Genomic DNA, 18651 nt, shown 5'->3' with positions numbered 1-18651 from the left:
ACGGTTCTAAGTGGGATCATAACATCTTTTTCCATAGATTACATAAAAAGATGTTCCACTTCTTGCTAGTAGACAATCAAGATCTAACTACTCTTTTTGCAGATGAGATAATTTTTATTCTTACGAATAAGTACTTGCTCTAGTATTAACATGCAAAATGATAAAAGGACCAGTTTTGACAAAATGACAATGAATTTAATGAGTAGTTGCTCTAGTATTATCATTGCTTGTTTGAGAATAAGAATAGGAAACTCTGATGTAGGTTAATAGAATGCAGCAACGCAATAGCTTTGTATGGAAAGTTCTACAAGGGAAAATATGAATTAGAGATCTCGAATCCTATTAATGAAGAATATATACCCCTTGGGTGAACAAAATTAGTCAGGATGTTATGTTTCAAATAACGAATGGTTAAATTAAAAAAGAAAGTTTCTTTAAGTGTAAAACACTTGAAATCATTGTTTTTGGGTGTTTGAGGAAGTATACAAAACACTTTTACGAAGAATACTGATAGCCATATTTAAATATATAAAACGCTGGGCAAGATTAAGTTTAAGCACATTGAACAACACTTTGTATTAAACCTTCAAACTTAAGGATTACAAGGACCATTAAGCACTCCTCCCTCTTTCTAACTCTTCCCACATGTTCTTTCTACATATATGTACCCTTCTGCATTTTCTTATCAACTAGTACAGTTACGGTATGAAATGAAAGCCTGAAAAAGGACATATAAAGTATTACAGAAAAAAAAACAATGACCAGATCCTTTTCTTAGCCTTGTTTAGAAGTTGCTAACTTTTAAGAATTAGCAAAGAAGACACTAATTCGCTTCTTAATTGGTGTATTACAAAAAGGGCATTCGTCCATTCCTTTCTTTTTTTGAAACACGTCGCAATCTTCACACTTGTTGTGCACAAGGGGGAAGAACCAATATCTGCTAATTCATGCACATACCACACTCTCTCTCCATCTTTATCACATTAGAGCCCGAACTTTTTGCATAGGCTGCTAAACCCTTTGTCATTTGAGGAATGCCTCATTTAAGTACCTCTATTTTTTATCTTTCGGACTGCAAGCTGAACTGAGAGATTTCACTCTCGCGCTTTTGGATTTCTTCTTTATACTTTTGCATGTTTCTCTCTACCTTCTCTCCAAAATTATCCTACTGCACTTGTTCCTGAACACGAAGTTGTTCTCTTTCATCTTTCAGGGAATCAACTTCCTGTAGAAACCTTTGTTTCACTCTTTCCTCCTGCTTCGATAGGACTTGTCATTCATAAATATTAGAAATTTATTTTTCTATAATCGAAGGAATATCAAATAGCAAGTGTATTATCAACAACATAGCATAAGTGAATGTTTGAACCACTATTATCCTCGGGATTAAGTAAAAAAGAACCAACATTATAATCGACACTGAACGGCCTGAAAACTATCAAATACTAACTATATTGATAAAAAACATTTTACCTTGATAAACTAGGCAAATAAGTTTCATTACTAGAATAAAAATACTTTAAACTGGTACAGGCGTTTGTTGGCTTACTCTTGTTACGTTGTTGTTGGAAATGAGTTGTTTTTTCCTTGATAGTAGATAAATCCTCATGCAATGAGCGCTTCTCCATGTCCCCTGCTTAACATTCTTCACTGCCTCATGCTCCTTTGCTAAAGCTTTATCCATGTTTGTAGCATATACACCGGCATAGAGCTTTAAGGCTTCCATCCCCTTCTTTAATCCAACATTTCCCCCCTCAAAACTGTTAAGACCAGAAATAGCTGTCTCAGTTATGTAATAAGTATTTACCAACTCTTGCTCCATCTCTGAAATCCTCTTCATGTTGGTTTCCTCCAGCATTTGCATTTCCTTGTGATCTTTTTCAGCATCTTGTTTTTCTTGCTTCAACATTTTAAGCCCAGTCTGGTCCTTTCCTAGCCTACAAGTAGCTTGCATTACCTTCTCGTTTGCCCAATCAGACCACCTTTGGAGCTCTTTCTGCAATGTCTTCAAATGGGAAGTTAGCAACAATATATCTTCATCTCTCTCATTTTGAGGGACATATTTCCTTAGAGAGTCATCATATAGGATACCAACATAATAATCTGGCACCACAGAAGAAATAGTTGTGTTGTCTGTGAGATTTTCGCTAGGCTTAGGTTTCAAGGATAACAAATTCGGATCTTTTTCATTTACATTTTCTTGCATGGTGGCACACTGGAGGTGTCAGTTGCAGGTGCAATGGATGAGGAAGGACAGACTATCAGAACTTGCTTCACTAAAGGTGTATTGCTTTTAACCGAAGTATTTACTTTAGAGTGAGATCTCCTTTGTTGCACGAGAAGAATGTGATGAGTTTAGTGTCTTGTAAAAATCCTAATGAAAACTTAGACTTCATTCAAAACACATGGAATTTAGTAACCCAACACACATACAAATGCATTTTACCTGTCTTTTCCTTAGAAACCAAATAAATGCTTACACTTTATTCAAAAATTGTACTACTACTGACATTTCACATTTATGGTGTGTGCTCTTGTTTGGATGGTTGTTACCTTTTGTATTGTGTTGCAACTATCGATGTTAGTTTAAATACATTATTTATTTTGATGGTTTATTCTACAAATTGTTTGTATCTGACATTATGTAATAATGGGAAATAATGCAAATCTATCCAAATATTATATAATCATCAAAACAATACAAAACAACACAATGTGATATGATACAATACATCATGAAAAAATAAGCAACAACCATCCAAACAAGTCAAGCAAGAAACCCAAACCGACTTAGAGAATAGGAAACAAAAGAACCCATTAATGATCAAGTTGAGGAAAAACAACAAAAGGGGTGCATTAAAAAGTACAAGGACAAATATAATATGACACTTTTCAGTAAAATATATTGAGTTCAAATAAAGGATTTTAAGAATAAAGTTGTAAATGGATTCCATAAAAGATATGACTACTAGATTTTATGGTAAAATTATACATGTTTTCAACAATGTACCATATGAATGATCATTCGAGATAATAGGAAAAAGTAAAATATATCATAATATATATTTAAGACATTTTTTCTCTAAAATTAGTCGAATTTTACAAGTTTCGAAACAAGAAAAACATAATGTGGATAAATCAACAAATTAAACGACATTAATAATATTTTTATGCTATTAGTATATTTTATACTAATTAATTATTCGAGCTCCGTTGGTGGAAAACTCATACTCCTATTATATATACACCGTTAATTTTCTTTCCTTTTTGTATATAATATAGATGTTGAACTGATTTGATAAAGATATTGCCTCTGGTATACATTCATTAACACATACAAAGTTTGAATTAAAATTATTAGTTAAGTTCAGATGAACCTGCAAGTCCTTAGTTTCATCCGTCCATGTTAAATTAAAATAACCATACCACATCCACAAAATGTAATACCATGCATTAGTTGTTTGAAAGCCAATTGTGAACGGATGAATACTAGTACTGAGTGGATATAACAAGACAAAGGAAGAGATTCCACAAAATCATAACTTATTTGGAAACAGAATCACTTACTTCCAAATCAACAAAAAGAAATGGTTCTAAGTGTGATCATATCATCTTTGTCCATATATATATATTACATCAAAAGATGTTCCACTTCTTGCTAGTAGACAATCCAAATCCAACTACTCTTTTGCATATTGAGCTACTTCTTATTCTTGCGAATAAGTAATTGCTCTAGTATTAACATGCAAAACAATAAAGGACCAGTTTTGACAAAATAACAATGAATTTAATGACTAGTTGCTCTAGTATTAACATTGGTTGCTTGAAAATAAGGTTAGGAAACTCTGATGTAAGTTAATAAAATGCAACAATGAAATAGTTTTGTTTGGCAAGTGCTAGAAAGGATTATAGGAATTAGAGATCTCAGGTTTGAATCCTATGAAGGAAGAATATTTACCTTTTGGGTGAACAAAATTAGTCAGGACATTACATTTCAAAGAACAAATGGTTAAATTTTAAAAAATAAAGTTTTGTAAGTGTAGAACACTTGAAATCATAATTTTTGGGTGCTTGAGAAAGTATACAAAACGCTTGCGGAAGTATACAAATATCCATATGTAAGTATACGAAACGCTTGAGAAAGATTAAGTTTAAGCACATAGAACAACAATTTGTATTAAACCTTCAAACTTAAGGATTTGCACGGACCATCAAGCACTCCTCCCTCTGTCTAACTCTTTTCACCTGTTCTCTCTACATATCTATACTTCTTTGCATTTTTGATGAAGCATAGACATTGAAGTACTATGAATTGTTTTGATGATTTGACAAATATTTTGAGGAATCAACTATGCTACTCTCAGTCATTCAGCGGAAATTGTATGAGAATCTGGTTCGTAAGAGGAACTTTCTTCACGAGATTGTCTTCATAAAAAAGGAGGAAATGGATAAAGCATAGACGTTGAAGTACTATACATTATTTTGATAATTTGACAAACTTACCAAGGAACCAGATTAGGGACCAGATACGCACCCGGCCAATCTATTATATGACTGAAATGCTCAGTCAAGGGAGAATACTCATTTAGAGGCAACTGTCTCTAAGAAGAATCTTATTTCATAGGGGAACTAATGAGGGATCAGGTACACACAAGGATGATCCGTACGAGTCAACTCTCACAGCTTTCCACAACTGTAAAGTTGTTGTCACCACTGCAGAAATGCAACACTTCAGGTAGCACTACAGAAAAGTTGTTGTGGTGTCCTTTCTTGTCAATGATCAAAGTTTTCACCACTCTCATCCTTCATATGTATTCGACATATCAAGATATGAAAACTTAAATTTTGAAAAATCAAAATAGTCATATTCTCTCTGAAAAGCTACCAAAGTGCTTCAACAACCTAAGAATTTGTTCCTTACAACTGATATCTTATGTTTTAGGTTGTTGAGTCTTTGTTTTTGCTCTAACATTATAAACCTACTCCTCTTATAAGAAGCTTGTGTTTTTATTTTATTTCCTCTCTTATCTTGTAGATTTGAGTTGTTGGCTAGATTTAGCCATTGTCGTGTTGTGGGCTAGAGTTAGCCTTAAGTCTATATCAGCTAGAGTTAGTTGGTGTAGTCGACAATCGAGTTATTGCTTAATTGTTTTGTAATTGAGTTATTACAAGGAGAGAGGGATTAAGGGTTTAATTTCTAGGTTACAAGAGGTTGTAATTTGAAACTTGGCGCGTGTTGTTAGTGGAGTTGTTGGTGAAATCCTACGAGTTAAGTTGTGGTTTTTTCTTCCTTAAGCAAGAAAGTTTTCACATAGACACCGTGTTTGGTTTACTCTTTGCTATGTAGGTTGTTGTTTTTCTCTGTTCTCAGTTGTTTTCAGTCAAGGACATGGTCCCTTGACCTATGGTGGATTCACACATGCCATCAATTTTCCTATCAACTCTTACAGTTACAGTATGAAAGAATGTCTTGAAAAAAGGACATAATTTTTTCTAAAATAATAAAATAGTGACCAACTATTTTTTCCTGTTGTTGTTCTGAAGTTGCTAACTATTAAGAATCAGCAAAGCGAACACTACTCCGCTTCTTTATTAGTGTCGTACAAAAAGGGAATTTTTCCATTCTTTTCTTTTGGTGAAGCACGTCGCAATCTTCACAAAACACATGATATGCACAAGGGAGAAAAACCACAGATATCTGCTCATTCATACACATAACACACTCTCTCTCCATTTTTACAAAATTAGAACCAAAACTTTCTGCATAGGCTGCTAAACTGTAACGTCTCATATTTAAACAAGGACATATTAGTCTTTAGCCAAAGAAAAAGAAACGCCTTCCTGGCTTGTTGTTCTGTGAAGGAGCACGAAGATCAAGTTCATCACCGAAAAGAAAAAGAAGAAGTGGAACCTCTGCTATTATAAACATGGATTTCAAGGTATTTTATTTCAGTTCATTGACATGAGTATATATGTATTATCACGGGTTGGGTTAATGTGATATTGATAATTCGAATATGATTTTTTTTTAAGAAAATCACTATCGAATCGTATACATATTTCTCTTAAGAGGGAAGAGTCATCTTTAAAAACTAAGGAGATATAGAAAACATATTTGCTGCTGTTGTTTTGTCCAAGCAAGTTGATAAAAATGTCAATCATTTACTCATTAACTGCAATAACAATCTGTGGAATCTCCTTTTAGCGATTTCTGGTGCCCTTTAAAGTATAAGTTCTATATAAATTAAGGACACAAGTGTTCTGCCCTTGCGGCAGCTATGCAAGTCAATTATCTTATTATTTTCCCTGGTAGAGTATGAGAATACACATGGACAAATGAAGATTTTTATTCCATTAACCCTAAGATACTCCTAGTCTCACTAGTTGAGTTACATTGTGATGCTTAAATTGAGTTGATGTGTGAAGTATGGTGGGCTGCAATGATCACGAACTTTTATAGTGAATTAGTTAGTGAAAGTTTCAAACATAAATATTTGAACTGACTCTTTGTTGCTGGAAATTGATCAACTGACAGATCAATGAATAAATATGAGGTGCAACAAGTGAATAAATATGAGTTGGTGAGTGAGGGGTGAACCATAACCTTGGGAATTGGGTATTGTAAATTAGTTCATGAAATAACTCTAACAAGAAGATTTAACACAAAATTGCTATGATGTGATTATAGATGGACGATGAAAGTCATACGGATTGCTCGAGTGATGAGTTTGGTACTTCAACACGAGTAATGTGAGTAGTAATCTTAGCACAATTTGTATTTCATAAATTTCATGATTTTTAAATGGTTTATAAAGTAAATATGTTACCGAATGCTTTGAACTTGCATGTGGAACAAGTCTTTTACTTGATATGATACTGAAAAGATTATTTGAGATGATTTCATTCTTACAAGATATGATTACTGATATTGAAAAGGTTTTACACTTTTTGAGAAATAGTGTTTTGTCAGGTTATTGTTAAACTTTGAAATGATATGATTTGATAAGATTTAAATGCTCTGTTCGATTTTGAAATGCTTCTACTGATTACAAAAAAAGTATAAATGGGTGTTGACATTGATGAATCCCGTAGCTAACGGCGGGTTCGTTTGACCTGGTGCACCTTGTAGTTATAGATTTCTACTAAACCCTTGCTAGTGGGAAGGTAGAACTAGTATACTGTTACTGATATTCCTCGAGTAGGGATCTACTGATATGAATATTTAACTCCTTTATGAGTAGTTTACTTTTATTGGTTACTTCTTAAAGAGAAGGCCACATTGATTACATGATTCATCCTTGGAAACCTCCCAGTTATAAGATTTGATATGGAAATGCTTTTTTGAGTTTACTATTAAGTATTTACATTGATTTTGCTTATATGAGGAACATAAAATTGAATATTGTTATTGTTTCTGAAAGTGTATTATTTCATCATTATGATTATAATACTAGCATGTTTTCTGACTTGTCCCTCATTAAAATGGTTGTGACTAAGTATTATTACACATTGAGCTAGTGTTTCACTCCTCGCTAATCATTTTTACAAAGAACTCAGGTGGTATTGAAGAGGATTTCATTAACTAGAGAGTGTGTTTTGGTAGCATCTGGTGAGCCCCGCATTGCTTTGTGTGGCAAGAGAACTATTGATTTGCTATGATTTATTTAGTTTCTTTTAAAAAAACTCTTAGAGTCGCTCCGTCCGTCATTCCTTTTATTTGAGTCATGATTAGTCTTTCTTATTGTAGTCAAGTGACTAGTTTGGAACCTCTTGTTCGTATTTGGAGATGAATTGGTTTTATTGTGTGATAATTAGATCATTGATGGATATTATGTCGTGGCTTATAGTTGCTATTAGTTGTGTTGTGAATTTCTAAAACAGGGAAAATTCAAGATAGGCCTAGAAACAAAAGAACTCTGCCTGATTTTCTGTAGAATTTTTGTAAGGCTTGCTTTGGGATTCTCCCCCTTAGCGTCGGTCACGTTCCTAACTTGGGTCTTGAGTTGGTATCAGAGCCCTAGGTTATTCTTGCGACTTATGGAGCACCTGTTAATAGTAGAATCTCAATTATGGGTATGTTGCCGGCCATTTCTATAATCGTGATTCTGCGAGGACGTGATAGAATGTGTCTGTCTTTCTTTCTCATTCCTCTTTATATGGGTGACTAATATGGTCTACTAGATGAATTTAACATTGTTTATCTTTCCATCGCATGTCTTGAAACTAGTCACCCAATAACAAGAATAGTCCAAAGGTTTGGAGTCATTAATGGTCACCGTGTAAACATTTGTTTCTTCCAATTAAGGAGAGCTTACTGAAGTAGTTGAAAAGGCCAAGAAAAAGGTCGGTATGCCACTTTGAGGGATTTTAATTTGTATATGTGAAATATAATATATCTCTTTTTGGAAAGAGCACTACTCTATCACTTGAGCAATATGCGAATGTTATTGTTAACCCACATATGTTCCTTTAATGAGTTAGAGATATTAATGGACATAACGAATGGAGTCAGACAACTAATAGGTCCCAAGGCCATCTTCAAGAAGCTACAATGATCCAGACTTATTTTAAAAAAGTAGGCTTAGGAGTTTCTAAAGATGAAACCTCCAAGATTCGTAGGTTCTAACAACTCAGATCCTAGAGGCTTTTTGGTATAAATTCATGGATAAATTACTTAAGGCCTTACGAGCTCTAGCATGTTCCAACAAGAGTACTGCAAATATGTCAAAGTTCAGATGGTGAACATGACAAGATACATGGTATAATATGGTATTGTTCAAAATACCCATAGGGGAACACCAACGACTTTAGGCGATTTACTAAGTTATTTATGGATGGTTTCTTTCTTGACAGTTGAAAATGTGTAACTTGTTAAGGATTTTAAGAAACTTGTTCCAAATAATGTATTGAACTGATATATGACTCTAGATTTTTTGATTAACTAGATGTGATCCCTACTTATTATCTAACGAAGTATTATTAAGAGGTTTGTTGGAGGGTTTGTGTGCCCCATAAACCACCTTACGAATGAAGGCCTTAACTTACTTTGAGGTAATTGATATTGCTAAGAGATTGGAAATATGTAATGTGATAAGTGGTCAATCAAAACAGTTATTCGAGAAGGCCAAAACAAAGAAATCCTTCTATGGGAATTGTAGTAAAGAGTTGGAAATTATGAATGCTCAAGACATTGGGCAATACTTTTATTGGTTTCTACTCCTGTGTCGTATTTTTCTTTTGTTCGACATGTATACAATGCTTGTCAAGATAGGATTGAGGGAAAGGATTACATAACTAACCAGATCATATTTATATGGTTTAATTGATATGTCATTGTGGTGAATGGATTATTTTCCTCTCAGAATACTCTCAAATGTCATGAGAAGATAGTTTAGTTGAGAATCAATGAATCTAATGTTTTCAAAAGAAGAAAAAAAGAAGAGAATGGGAGTTACAAAAATAGGAAATATTTTATCTTTTATTGTTGTGACTTAGTGTCCAATGAAGAAAAATTCATATGCTTCCTATCAATGGTAAATGAAATGGTATGTGGTAAGAGATGGAATAGACCATACACCTAGTTGGAAACGTGTCATTAGTGAGAGAATTAAAGGATGTGTTTTCTATGGATTTGTTACGATTACCTCCGATACAAGAAATAGATTTTTGGTAATGATTTGGCACCTGGAACCTAGTCCATTTTGTTACCTCCATATCATATGATATCAATGTAGTAAAGTGAGGTAAGAAATAATTGGCGGACCGACTGAAAAAGTTCTTTATAGGACACAATTGTACACAAATACCTGGTGAAGAAAAAGGCTCAAGTACTTGGAAATATTATTGACTACTAATAGTTTAACTATGTAACAATATGCAACAAGGAACGACTGCCTCGTATAAATGACCAATTTGATATGTTTCATGGAGCCGTATAATTCTCAAATATTGATCTTTTGGTTGGTTCCCAAAAGTCCAGAATTGACGGAAATATTTTAAGATAGCTTTCAAAAACTTGACAGAGGCATTAAAAAGTTTTATGTGATATCTTTTGGACTAACATAAGCTCCTGTTGCTATAAAGGCATTACTTGAAAGATATGTGTGTAACATCCGGCAATTTGAAATAGCTATGAAGAAGCTTAGAATTGGAAATAGTCATTTTTTTTGGAAAGAATTAAAAATCTGGAAATTTAGCCAAGTATGGAAAAAAAATGAGTTTTTGGTCAACTTTGAACAGTCATAACTCCTAGCTCAAGATGAGTTAGGTGTATTTCCAGTTATATTTTCAACGCTCGTGGAATAATCTTTCCAACACCGCTGAATTTGCGCGATTCCGAGTTCGTATGAGTGAGTTATGCCCTTTGGAAGTTGGGCAGTTGGCAGGGCAGTTTAGTCCGAATTTGTAAGGGTATTTTGGTCTTTTCCCTAACCATTTCTTTTGGTTATATTAAGGGTCTAGACTGATTTTAAATTAGTTTTCCCTTTTAAAGAGTGAGGGTTAGGGCTTTGAGAGAGAAGAGGAGAAGAAGAGGAGAAGGAGAAGAAGAAGCAAGGTTTGTAGAGATTGTTGTGGATTTCGTCGTGGGTGATCCCTATTAAGGTATGTGAGATCATAGTGTTGGGTTGGTTCATTCCCCCACATGCCAAACTCGTTTTAATTTCGAGAAAAAAAAGATTGGTTGTGTTTGTTGAAGTTTGTGGTTGTGTTTGTTGAAGTTGTGATTGTGTTGTTGAAGTTTCTTGTTGGTTTGGTGTATGTTTCCGGTTGTGATTTCGAGTTGAATCTATTGTATAGTAAGGGGATTTATGATTCTAAGTGTTTGGGGCTGGAAACTTTGAAGTTAAGAAGGTTTAGAGTTGGGAAAAGAAGGAGAAAAGTTGGATTTTTGGGGAAAAAGGCTGGGGCGTCGCTTCAGCCAGCGCGCCCCAACAGGGGTTTTGAAGTTTCCCCCTTGGGGCGGCGCGCCTAGCAGAGACCCCACCAGGTCCCTCTGAAGTCTGAAGGCTGGCGCCCCGCGCCTCTCAGAGCGTTAAGGACGCCAATCCTTCCCCACTTTTTCATACATGTTCCTTGGTAATGTACCTATGTTTTATAGTTGTTTTCAACACTCTAAGATACATCTAGACATCCTGAACTCATCCATAAACATGAGATCATTACCCTTGAATCCATAATCCAATTCGAGGGAAGTTAGGATCAAAGTCAAGTGAAGTTAGAAGTCAAGTGAAGTTAAAAGTCAAGTGAAGTTAGAGTCAAGCTTATAAGTTAAGAAGTAAATCAAAGCAAGTCTTTAAAGTTTTTCAAGAGTCTTTATTGAACGTTTTAACTTCATTTTAAGGCTCAAGTTTCAAGTTGAGTAAAGAGTATAGAGTTTCAAGTTAGGTAAAGAGTATAGAGTTTCAAGTTAAGCCAAGAGTAAAGAGTCAAGTTCATTTCTCAAAAGTTATTAGTCAACTAAGTATTCCCAAAGAAGTTTATAAATATTTTCACATTTAAGATGAGAGAAAACTGAGATTTCCAAAAGAGTTTTGAGCAGTTTGAGTACCATCTCTTTTAAGAAAAGATGAGTTTTGCGAAAGAGTTTCTAAAACATGATTAGTATGACAATCGAGTATGTCATCAATGTTTAAACAATATGGTCTCTAGATATACCATCAATGTTTATGCAATATGACTTCCCGAGTCATCAATGATCATATTAAAAATATGGTTTTGATATGTTCTTTTTAGAAAGAGTTTTCAAGAGCAATTACCTATTTTAAGAGGGTAGTTTGAGCAATTATTTCAAACTAAAGAAAGATGTGTTTAAAACACTTATGAGATAAAGTATTTTTGGGAGTAGTCTTGAGCACCGAATTGGGGACACGAGTTCATATTAACTCAACTCTCCATAAGAACCATGTAGCCAAACATGGGATTTGATAGGTCATACTTTTTAGATGATCACGTAAAGTTAAGCTAGTGGATCCACTAAGTTAAAGTTAAAGTAAGGTCCTATATCATGGCAAGGTATAGGATGGTCCTTGGGCAACTTGAGGTAAAACGTTGTATCACCACTTAGGCATGGACTGGTGGCTGTCGGTTAGAGAAACTCCCATAGTAGAAATTGCATGGTTCCTCGAGGGGTTCTGCTTAGTATTGATGGGGGTATGGGACTTCATTCATGCATTGCACAAGTAGACTTTGAGAGGAAGCATGGTATTTTTTATGATATTATAAATATGATTTTTACGTCATGTTTTAAATAGTTTTACAAGCTTTATATATATTGCATGTGTCTTATTGCTTTATATTGAGTTCAGTTATTCATGAGTTGAACAGAGCCAAGGTAAGTTCTCTTTTGTATCCCTTTCAAGCTTAAGTTGTTTAGTTGTCCAGCTCGTATACTCGTACATTCCATGTACTGATGCCAGTTGGACTGTATCTTATTATGATGCAGACGCAGGTACCTAGGATCAGCATCCAGCACGCCGTTGATCCAGCTGAGCACTCCAGAGTCAGTGGTGAGCCTCCTTGCATTCCGGAGGACTCTATTATTTCATTTTTTCTAGTTTTGTTTTATTAGGATGTTGCGGGGTCTGTCCCAACATCCATCTCAGTATTATAGAGGCTTCATAGACAGTCATTCAGTTAGTGTTGAGTCTCTCATCTGTGTATATGTAAATATTCTATTTTGAGACTCGAGTTGCCTTTTTGGCTAGATTTTATCAGCTAAGTTGTCTTATGACCTTTCGTTGCATGGAGTTTTCTGTTGAGTTAGGTTTCAACTGAGTTAAGAAAGCCAGGCCAAGGGTTCGCTTGGGGGCAGCAATGGTCTTCGAGTGCCGGCCACGTCCAGGGTGTAGGCTCGGGGAGTGACAATGTGCCAATGGTTAGTGATCGTACATGAGTGTATTCTCATGACTATAATGAACAAAAGGATCATCTCTGGATGGTATTTCAGACACAATAAGATTATCAACTTTATGTCGAATTTTCCAAGTGTAAAGTGTATCGGCGAATTGAAATTATTATGTGTACTGAAAAGATAGAATCACTTGACAGTCTACTATAAATATTTGGTGGAGTAGTTCTAAAGAATTGTTGTGTTACTGACCAAGTAATAAAAAGAAAGGAAACAAATTTCAGTAGATGATAGAATGTGAGTAGAGCTTTATAAGCTAAAGACATATTGACCACCATACCAGTGATAATGCTATTGTTAGCATCTGGAGCATTCATGGTGCTTTGAGGATGAAATAGAATGTGTTCTTATATAAAGTGGTCGTGTAATAGCTTATGTTTCGAGAAAGCTAAATTAGTAGGGAGCAAAACTATCCCCCTCATAATTTGAAGATAGTCTCGATGATAATTGGTGTAGAGATTTAGATGTGCTATTTGTATAATGAAACCAACGAGATTTATGTAGGCCTACAAGAACTTGATATTTATGTTCAGAAGGAAAGATTTGATTCTTCAATCTACACCACCTGAGGAAACTACTCAATGACTGAAAAATTTACTATTCAGTGTCATCTGGAAAAGAAAAATGTTAAGACAGATGCGTTGAGAAGTAAATCCATGGGCTATTTGACATGCAACTCTTGCAAATAGATTTTGACCTAAGATGTACACACACTCAAGGATGTGGATATCAAATTATTGTGAGTAACTCAGAGACATTGTTGTCTTATGTTCAAGACAAGCCTTTATTAATAGAACACATCGAGGCCACCTATTACAAGGATGAGAAATTGTGTGACTATTGAAATAAGGTTCTAGTGAGTAAAGACACGAATATGAGTATTGACAATTATGTTGCCTTTAAACTAAGAGGCCGATTATGATAATCGAACATAGATGGTGTGAGAGAGGTTATTGTTCATGAATCCGTAACTTTAAATAGATTATTGACCTTGGATCTATTAAGATGTATCGTGAAATAAATCAATTATATTGGCAGGAATAGATGAAGAAAGATCGCATTGACTCTGTTTCTAGTTGTTGGACCTTATCAGTAGGCCAAGGTTAAGCTCAAATGGCTTGTAGCCAACTTTCACCACTATACATCCAAAGTGGAAATGGAAAAGAGTTACTATGAATTTTATGGTCTAGCTATTATAATACCCTTAGAGGTCTTGATCGCATATGGGTACGTTTAAAATCATTTTTACAATGTAAGCACATATTTTTTTACTGGTCAAAATCAGATGCAATGTATAAAAATATGCACAAACTTACCTGAGTGGAATTCTTTGACTCCAAAGTATTCTGTGTTAACCATTTCTGATAGAGGATCACTATTCACTTCATATCTTGGAAATGTTTCCAAGACGCCTCGAGTATATTATGATTAGATATTGTAGTACCGTATTTCATTTGCAGAGGAAGGTCAGTACGTGTGTACTATACTAATTCTAGGGGATATATTAATTAAGAATTTGCACTCTTGATTTTAGAGGTAATTGGGTTGCTTACCTATCTTAGCTGACTTGCATACAAAATAAAAGTTTAGTCAAGATTTCATATGGTGGCGTATGAAGCCTAGTATGATAGGCAATTTATTGTAGTTGAGAAGGCTACTGTATGGGACTAAACTTGTTTCAAGAAGATATTGACAAAGTCCAAATAACCAGACAAAGCTCGCTTATAACTCATAGCAAACAAAAACATTATGCAGATAAGCGAAGAAGGGACTTAGTGTTCAATGTTGGGGATAAAGTGTTCTTATGAGTCTCCCCTATGAAAGATGAGACACGAGATATTTGACCAGGTAGGAGTAGTGGTGTATTATCTGTCGGTTCTTCATGAGATGTCTTCAATCCATTCGGTGTTTCATGTCTCTAGGATAAGGAATTATATATTAGGTTTCTCTCATGTGCTTGAAACATCGACTATGCTAATTGATGAGAACTTAATATATGAAGAGGAACCAATGTCTATTGTTGATAGGCAAGTAAGAAGGTTACAGTCAAAATAAATTATATCCGTAAAATTCTTATGGATAAATCAAACCATTGAAAAAAAAGCTACTTGGGAATCAAAAAATGGTATGTGAATCAAGTACCTCCACTTGTTTCAATCCACCAGTATGCACTTGCTTAAATCTTAAGATGGGGAGAACGTAATGTCCCATATTTAAACAAGGATATATTAGTCTTTAGCAAAAGAAAAAGAAAAAAAAATATAAGTGGGACTTAGCCCATCTGAACGTATCTAGGGAACACAAATTAAGATAAAGGGATTTTGGGAGTTCAAAATCTTTTCCCAGCAGCTCTTGAGTAAAAAAAAAAAAAAAAAAACCGCCTTCCTGGCTTGTCATTTGGTGAAGGAGCACGAAGATCAAGTTCATCACAGAAAAGAAAAAGAAGAAGTGGAACCTCTGCTATTATAAACATGGATTTCAAGGTATTTTATTTCAGTTCATTGACATGAGTATATATGTATTATCACAAGTTGGGTTAGTGTGATATTGATAATTCGAATATCAATTTTAAAAAATAAATTCACTATCGAATCATATACATATTTCTCCTAAGAGGGAAGAGTCATTTTTAAAAACTAAGGAGAAATAGAATACATATTTTCTGCTGTTGCTTTGTCCAAGCAAGTTGATGAAGATGTCAATGATTTACTCATTCACTGCAATAACAATCTGTGGAATCTCGTTTTATCGATTTCTGGTGCCCTTTAAAGTATAAGTTCTATATAAATTAAGGACACAAGTGTTCTGCCCTTGCGGCAACTATGCAAGTCAATTATCTTATTATTTCCCCTGGTAGAGTATGAGAATACACATGGACAAAGGAAGATTTTTATTCTACTAACCCTAAGTTACTCATAGTCTCACTATTTGAGTTACATTGTGATGCTTAAATTGAGTTGATGTGTAAGTATGGTGGGCTGCGATGATCACTAACTTTTATAGTGAATTAGTTAGTGAAAGTTTCAAACACAAATATTTAAAATGACTCTTTGTTGCTGGAAATTGATCGACTCACAGACCAATGAGTAAATATGAGGTGACAAGTGAATAAATATGAGTTGGTGAGTGAGGGGTGACCCGTAACCTTGGGAATTGGGTATTGTAAATTAGTTCATTAAATAACTCTAACAAGGAGATTTAACACCAAATTGCTATGATGTGATTATACATGGACCGAAGAAAGTCGTACGGATTGCTTGAGTGATGAGTTTATAAAGTAAATATGTTACCGAATGCTTTGAACTTGCATGTGGGACGAGTCTTTTACTTGATATGATACTCAAAATATCTTTATTTGAGATGATCTCATTCCTACGAGATATGATTACTGATATTGAAAAGGTTTTACACTTTTTTGAGAAATAGTGTTTTGTCAAGTGATTGTTAAACTTTGAAATGATATGATTTGATAAGATTTAAATGCTCTGTTCGATTTTTGAATGCTTCTACTAATTATAAGAAAAGTATAAATGGGAGTAGACCTTGATGAATCCCGTAGCTAACGGCGGGTTCGTTAGACCGAGTGCACCTTGTAGTTACAGATTTCCGATAAAGCCCTTGCTAGTGGGAAGGTAGAACTAGTATACTATTACTGATATCCCTCGAGTAGGGATCTACTGATATGAATATTTAACTCCTTTATGAGGAGTTCACTGTTATTGGTTACTTCTTAAAAAGAAGTCCACACTGATTACATGATTTATCCTTGGAAACCTCCCAGCTATAAGATTTGATATGGAAATGTTTTTTTGAGTTTACAATTAAGTATTTGCATTGATTTTGCTTATATGAGGCACATAAAATTGAATATCGTTACTTTTTTTTTTTTTATGAAAGAGCATTATTTCATCATTATGATTATTATACTAGCATGTTTTCTGACTTGTCCCTCATTAAAATGGTTTTGACTAAGTATTATTACTCACTGAGTTAGCATCTCACTCCTCGCTAATCGTTTTTACAAAGAACTCAGGTGGTATTGAAAAGGATTTCATTAACTAAAGAGTGTGATTTGGTAGTATCTGGTGAGCCCTGCATTGCTTCGTGCGGCAAGAGAACTATTGATTTGCTATGCTTTAAAAAACCTCTTAGAGTCACTCCATTCGTCATTCCTTTTATTTGAGTCATGATTAGTCTTTTGTATTGTAGTCAAGTGACTAGTTTGGAACCTCTTTTTCGTATTTGGAGATGAATTAGTTTTATTGTGTGACAATTAGATCATTGATGGATATTAAGTCGTGGCTTATAGTTGCTATTAGTTGTGTTGTGAATTTTTGAAACAGGGAAAATTCAGGATTTGCCTAGAAACAAAGGAAACTCTGCCCGATTTTCTGTAGAATTTTGGTAAGGCTTGCTTTGGGATTCTCCCCCTTAGCGCTGGTCACGTTCCTAACTTGGGTCGTGACATAAACCCTTTGTCATTTGAGGAATGCCTTGTTTAAGTGCCTCTATTTTTTTATCATTAAAACTACAATATCAACTGAGAGACTTCTCTCTCATTCTTTTGGATTTCTTCTTTATACTTTTGCATGTTTCTCTCTACCTTCTCTCAAAATTTATCTTGTTGCACTTGTTTGTGAATGCGGTGTTGTTCTCTTTCAACTTTCAGGAATCAGCTTGCTGTAGAAACCTTTGTTTCACTCTTGCCTCCTTCTTCAATAAGACCTGACATTCATAATATTATAATTTTTTTTATAGTAGGAGGAATATCAAATAGCAAGTGCATTATTAGAAGGCTGCATAAGTGAATTCCTGAACCACCATTGCCAAAGGGAATAAGTAAAAAAGAACTGACATTATAATTAATAATGAACGACCCTGAAGACATTAAAACACCAACTGAGGCGGTTCAATGTCTTTAAAAACAAGGCATTCGCCTTTGGCCCCAAAATATGATGGACCACATTTTTTAGTAATTATAATGGTATTATAAGTTTTTTCTTAAAAATAAAGAAATTATATTGTGTCTTTCAATTTATCTTTCTTACTTTTTTTAGTTCATTTCTTAACATTAAAGACTGTTTTTTTCTTTTGTGTCAATTTTTAAATTTAACTTTTCACATGACATGTTTAAGACCATTCGAAAATCTCATTTACTTTTTTTAATAATGTGTCAAGTCAAAATCGGAAAAGAGATTAAAACGGATGAAGTACTATCTATGGAAAAAGTAATTTTTTTTCATTAAAAAGAAAGAAATAACTTTGCATCACAAATATAATTTTAAATATACTATCAATTCTACATCTTAAAAATTCTAGAAGAATAGACATAAAGTATAAAAAATAAAAAATATTAAAAATTTAAGGTGTCCAATTTACTTTTGCCTTTAGGCCATTGATTAGATTGAGCCTCGCCTGGCACAAACTATATTGGTAAAAAAAATAGTTTATCTTGATCAACTAGTTAAAGAAGTGCTATTACCAGAATAAAAATATCTCAAACTGGTCCAGGAGCTAGTTGGCTTACTTTTACTATTGTTGTAAAGCAGTTTTTTCCTGCTTGATAGTAGATAAATCCTTGTCAAATGAGCACTTCTCCACGTCTGTTGCTTACACTTCTTTACTGCCTCTTGCTCCTTTGCTAAAGCATTATTCATGTTCATAGCATACACATCGTAGAGAGCATTAAGACCTTCTTCTTTAGTCCAACATTATACCTCTCTAAATTGTTAAGACCAGAATTA

The 18651-nt window shown here is 34.2% G+C and overlaps 2 pseudogenes; both read right to left on the bottom strand.

Moving 5' to 3' along the window:
• Positions 1-801: 801 nt before the first annotated feature.
• LOC125868563 (putative E3 ubiquitin-protein ligase RF4) lies at positions 802-4802 on the bottom strand (annotated as a pseudogene).
• Positions 4803-5554: 752 nt separating this feature from the next.
• Positions 5555-18651, bottom strand: part of LOC125868562 (putative E3 ubiquitin-protein ligase RF298) — a 37604-nt pseudogene continuing 24507 nt past the window's right edge.

The sequence above is a fragment of the Solanum stenotomum genome, chromosome 6 (genome assembly GCF_019186545.1).
Source record: "Solanum stenotomum isolate F172 chromosome 6, ASM1918654v1, whole genome shotgun sequence".
Lineage (NCBI taxonomy): Eukaryota > Viridiplantae > Streptophyta > Magnoliopsida > Solanales > Solanaceae > Solanum > Solanum stenotomum.
Note: the sequence above shows the minus strand (reverse complement) of the source record. Positions and strands in the feature narration are given on the sequence as shown.